This window comes from Pseudorasbora parva, chromosome 15 (assembly GCF_024679245.1).
Source record: "Pseudorasbora parva isolate DD20220531a chromosome 15, ASM2467924v1, whole genome shotgun sequence".
Lineage (NCBI taxonomy): Eukaryota > Metazoa > Chordata > Actinopteri > Cypriniformes > Gobionidae > Pseudorasbora > Pseudorasbora parva.
Genome location: NC_090186.1, coordinates 12718446 through 12724445, shown reverse-complemented (window position 1 = coordinate 12724445; position 6000 = coordinate 12718446). Strand labels below are relative to the sequence as shown.

The 6000-nt window shown below is 36.0% G+C and overlaps 1 long non-coding RNA gene across 1 annotated transcript in view; it reads right to left on the bottom strand.

Moving 5' to 3' along the window:
• Positions 1 to 1217: 1217 nt before the first annotated feature.
• LOC137041392 (uncharacterized) overlaps positions 1218 to 6000 on the bottom strand; it is a 46051-nt gene continuing 41268 nt past the window's right edge. The window contains exon 3 of the long non-coding RNA XR_010898084.1: positions 1218 to 1539. This is a non-coding gene — a long non-coding RNA (uncharacterized lncRNA). The remainder of the gene's footprint in view (positions 1540 to 6000) is intronic.

Sequence of the window (6000 nt, the reverse complement as noted above, 5' to 3'; positions counted from 1 at the left end):
ATAAGAGCACAGGGCGATCTAATAAGCTCCTCTCACTTTTCCTTGGTCATAAAATACATATCCAAATGTGGCCACTAGTGGATGCCAACTGTTTGTTTGTATTTACATTTGCAATCTGATGTTAAATCTTCCTAATCTATCTCTAAACTTTCTCTTAACTTTCATTAAGTCTGAGCACATGTCTGGCAGGTATTCACTGTTATTTTATATTTAAATATACTTTAAAATGTGTAATATATTCCTGTGATGGTTGAAATGTTCAATATAGCTTTAGTGTAGCCAAGACTTTAAAGTGGGCCCATACAGAAAAATGTATTTCAGAACTTTAAATTACATTGACAGAAAATTTTCCAAATGCACTCAAGTTATTTCATCAGTTCAAATACATAAATCATTTCCCAGCGTATTGAAATTGGTTGTGCCTGTTGATATAGTCATAACTGGAACTATTTTCATATAATTTTATTTTCTCCATATGGATTTTTTTAAACAAAAACCTATAAATTGTTAAAGACAGACCTACTGTAAGCAGACCTGTTCAAAGGCCACCTTCGTTCCCCACATGCATCAATGAGCCATGACCCTGTCACCGGTTCTCCACTGTTCCTTCCTTGAACCACTTTTGATAGATACTGACCACTGAAGACCAGGAACAAGAGCTGCAGTTTTGGAAATGCTCTGACACGATTTGGCCCTTGATTTGCCCCTTGTCAAACTCACTAAAATCCTTACACTTGCCCATTTTTCCTGCTTTAAACACATCGACTTTGAGGTATAGGATTGGATAATATATAGGATTATACTAGGGCTGTGGTTATAAATTTTAACTTGATGAACTCAGAGACAAGGGAGAGATGGCTCAAAATACAGAAGTATTTATGAAAGTAATATCAAAATACAACTTAACTCACAAACTGGATAACAAAACACAAGGATACTGCACTGTGAAACCAACATAAAGCAACAGATGACAAGGCCTAGCAATGATAGGAAAAATACACAGGATAACAAGCGCTAACAAGGAACAGGTTAGAGTAATCAATAAAGGAGACTAACAAGAATAACTATGGAAACAACAAGGTAGCTATGGAAACAAAGACAAACAGTAACTAAACACAGGAAGTGAACACCAGAAACAATGATGGGCTAATAAACAGAAGAAAAAAAAACAACTGTCTACAAAATGGCACTGGAAACAAGAAAATAATCAGGCAGAATACAACTTAAAAGTCCAAATAACAATATACACCAAACGTGTGTAACATAAATATTTATGTGTTAATGTGGCTCAATTTTTTTATTTGTCTTGATTTGACCCTTTTATGTACTTGGTAGAATTTGGCCTGTCCAGCTTTGAAAACAAGGTGTCTATGTCAGCAGCTGCTCTGTTCTGTTTTCTGTAGATATGATGTTGTCATCTTCCTCTGTTTTCAGAGTTGGCCATCTGGTTTTCTTATCTCTCCGGTGCATGGCAGTGGTGGTGTTTTCTAACTTCGAGGTACACCAGCCAGTTCTGCATCAATCAACTTCTGCACACAGCTGTAAGGTATGAGAAAAAAAAGTTAGTTTTGTTTAGGTTTGTCAATATGAAAATCTGTGTTTGCTTGCTTCGCTCTCGTTCATACATATATAACATGCCGAAATAATACAACATTGCTGATTTACATCCGTATTCCCTATTGCTAATAACAATATAGAAATACATAACGGCAACAGAGAAGTTAAAACATGCCTAATTATAAGTATGATATGTGGAGCTTTCTTATTGCAAATGGTAGGTTATTTCAATTTTCATTTCCCTTAACAGACAGTACTGTTTGACCACATGTTGTGTGCCAATATGGCTCTTCACAGTCCCCTCAAGTACCAATGCTACCTTCAGCCCTCTGTTTAAAATGGATATTTAATATTTAATATGCATTTAAAGGCAACCCCATGTAAGACATCTTTTTTTCTATCAAGTCTTGTTGAAAGATTGTGTCTGACTATCACCAGACCAAGCTCAATTTAAAATTGAACATTGGTCTTGGGAGTATGCTATGTATTTTCTACTGCACAAAAGGCATGACAAACGAGCATAATTCAAATGAATCTGTATGCAATTGGATAATCATTCAACCAATCAGACCCTCTATCCGTTATTGTGTTAAACTCGGCAATAGCGCGCCAGGTGGATAAGCCAGTCTGTGATTGGTTTCTGCACAAGTGTAACAGAAGCAGTAGAAATGAATGTACAGGTTTTCAGACTGAGTTGCAGGGCGAAATCAAATCGCCAGCTCAAATCAGATCAGGCTGGGTTTACCCAGTCTATGAAAGAATAAAAATTATGTCATTATTTACTCACCCTCATGCCATTCCAAAATCGCAAGACTACCACTTTGATGCGTCAAAAAGTTTATAAAGAGATCGTAAATCGAATCCATATTAATTGAGCGATTTACACCAAATTTTGGACTAGAGACTCAATCACAGATTGAATTAGGGCTTTTATTCACATATAAATATTGATCAGCGAACCTAAAAAGAAGCTCAACCAAATCTGCTTAATATGAAAAAACAAACCTCTTCCAGAAGCTCAAATGTGCTGTGTAACATAAGAACGAATCTCTTTGTTTCTTGCGGAAACTTAATCGTGCTGTGTAACACGTAAGAATGAACCTCACTGGTTCTTGCGGAAGCTCAAATGCATTGCGTAACGCAAGAGAATGAATCATAATGGTTCTTGTGGCAGCTCAAATGTCCTGCGTAACACACGAGAATGAAATTAATCGGTTCTTGTGGAAGCTCAAATATGCTGCGTAACACACGAGAATTGGTTAACAGTATTAAATCCCTTCTTTAAGACTAAGAAGACCTTTCATTCACAGACAATCGTATCCAATAAACACTGGGTGCAAAAAAGAATTGCCTTTATTTAGATATATGTAGTCAATAATAATAATTGGATGAATCACATTCAAAGTCATGCATGAAAACTACACCTCATGCACATATAAATAGTAACATTCATATGATGCAAGTGTGCGTGACTCTATGTATGTCAACATTTCCAATTCAATGAAAATTTGTAATATAAGATGGAACGGCACGTATTATATGGTCATTGGGATTGACCCGTCTAGATTTATTTTCCTCCCCAAGTTCGATGATTCATTTTATTGCAGTTGACATCTCCATCCCTAAGCAGCAGACCCTTGCAAACTTCGCACAGCTGCGCACAACTTAAAGACCGTCCCTTGACACCAGCGGTACTATAGCCAAGTGTGTGAGCGTGTTCACAAACGCTAACTTGTCCCAAGATAGTCTTCACTCTGTAGCCAGTAGCTTTTGTGCACGTGTGTCAGCATAGATTTACGTGAATACATTTTGTGTGAAAATATTTTTTCAGACCTGCCCTGAGGTGCAGTACCATCCATTACCAGAGTAATTGGTGTTTATTGTGAAACTCAAGCACTGTTTAGTTCTGAGAGAACTGTAATTTACTTTAAAGGAATAGCATACCCAAACATATCTGCATGGCATGGGTGTGTGAGAGATTTGTTTAGATGGTGTGTGTGTGTGTGTGTGTGTGTTTTGTCAAGAATTTTCTTGACAAAATAGAGTTGGGATTTGGGATGTTTTTGTGCGAAGTGTTGAAATTTAATCAGAGATGTGAAGGACAATAGTGATGTGATTGTATCGGCATGTGTTGATAGTTTCTCCATCTTCAAGCCAAACTGATCATATAATTACTGTTAACAGTATATCCTCAACACTGCTAAATAAACACACTGGCGTCTCATAACCCTCATTGTACTGATGTTTCCAGAACAATCAAAAAACAAGTGCAGATATGTTCACTCTTCACATGTGAACCGGCCAAAAATATAGTCCCACAGAACTACTTCATCAACAAAATGTATGACAAAGCGCTCAGAAAGAAGCATTTCCTCATAATTATAACATATGGAGTATTAAATAATGTATTCTGGAAAATAAACCTCCTGTTTTAATCTGAAGTATCACAAATCTTTTCATAACTTCTTTCCAGCATAGTTTTAAAAAATGCAGCTTGCTTTGTATTGGTCTTATTGTTTGTTAGTTTTTTTAAGAAATTAAATTATTAAAGGATTAAAGAGAATTTTATGGAATAAATAAATAAAAATAAATAAAAACGGTAAAAGTTTCAGTTCTATAGTAGTTTTAAATAGGCATATGAAAATAAGAGTGCAAATATATGTATATATATATATATATATATATATATATATATATATATATATATATATTCACTCTTATTTTCATATGCCTTTTTAAAGTTGCTAAACGTTTCTTGTCATATTCCAAACTGTCCTCCAAAAAAAAAAAAACGACTCTGTAGGTCGTTTTTTAAAGGAGGGGTGAAACACTCAGTTTCAGTCAATCTCATGTCAATCTTGAGTACCTATAGAGTAGTATTGCATCCTTCATATCTCTGAAAAGTCTTTAGTTTTATTTACTTTTTAAAGTCATGCGCTCTCTAGCTTGCATAAAAATAATGACAGTGTCGTGTTACGTGATGTCATGAAATGACATATGACTGTCGTTACCAATCAAAATACGTAAATCATTTTAATGCAATGTGTGGACTTTTTACCACAATTTGTCATATTTCCATTAAGCAAAAATATTTTTATTTTATTTACAATGACACCCACCCCATCGCTAAACATACCCAGTGATTATAGTGCATACACACTACATGAGCGAATGTGTTCCCTGGGATCGAACTCACGATTGCCTGATCACATGTTGTTGTATATTGTAATGCTTTACCAATTGAGCTATGCAAAACCTGAAATATTACGCAGATAAAAGGGAAAAAATGAAAGTGCCCTGTTGTCAATAAGAGCACAACTTTAGAAGACCCAAGTCCTATGGGTCATATTTCGTTAATTAAAATACTGTCGATAGGGGCGCAACATAAGTAAACGGTCCTATGGGTCGTATTTCAAGGAAGTGACAAACGACATATATAGCCGTATGGGTTGGAGGACATGTTGCATATTCAGTTATGATTTAATAAATATTTTCAAATCAAAACGGTGACATTTCATAAAAAATTTCAAGGAGTTTGCATCACTCAGTATTATTATTGGTCTGAACATTTCTATCGTAAAACGGTTAAATATAGTAAAATAGGAAATCTTTAGCTACTTACACTTATATTACACTGCTGTAAGTGTTGCGTTATGGAATTCACACTATCGGTAAGCCCCGCCTTCTTTGATCGGATTGGCCATCTCACTTATTCTGACAGTGATGTGCGCTGTTAGACCGTGAGGGGGGAGGAGCAATTTGGAAATTTCTAATTATTCAGGGGGACTTGTCTTAATCTGCTTCACTGGATACTAGAAAATAAAACATTGGGCCATTGAGTTTTGAGCAGTTTGTTTCGTTTGTGTGTGTGTGTGTGTGTGTGTGTGTGTGTGTGTGTGTGTGTGTGTGTGTGTGTGTGTGTGTGTGTGTGTGTGTGTGTGTGTGTGTGTGTGTGTGTGTGTGTGTGTGTGTGTGTGTGTGTGTGTGTGTGTGTGTGTGTGTGTGTGTGTGTGTGTGTGCAAGGAGCACAATGTGAATTGCCTCTGTTTTAAACATTAATCTGGTCAAACTGACACGGCACACTGGAGAGTCACCAAGTCCAGTTTGAAGTGTCTGAAAGCACCATTTCGACCAAAGCATTTCTTTCTTCATGGAGTATTTCAGCTGAAAGAAAAGAAAAAAAAGTGACATGTCTGTCAGCACTTCTATATGCCATGAGCAGAAAGAGCTTTTGAATACCCCATGAAATCAAACTTTGTAGCTTTTAGTCCATGTGTTATCTCTGAAGCTGCACTACACAAATCCAACAAAAGGGCTCTTTTGACTATAGCAGCTCTAATTATAATTAATGTGACATAAATTAAAGCCTGTTTGTTCCTTAAAATAGAGGGATTGTCTCTTCAAATCAATCTCTTTGCTTTGCCAATAGAAAATATATAAACA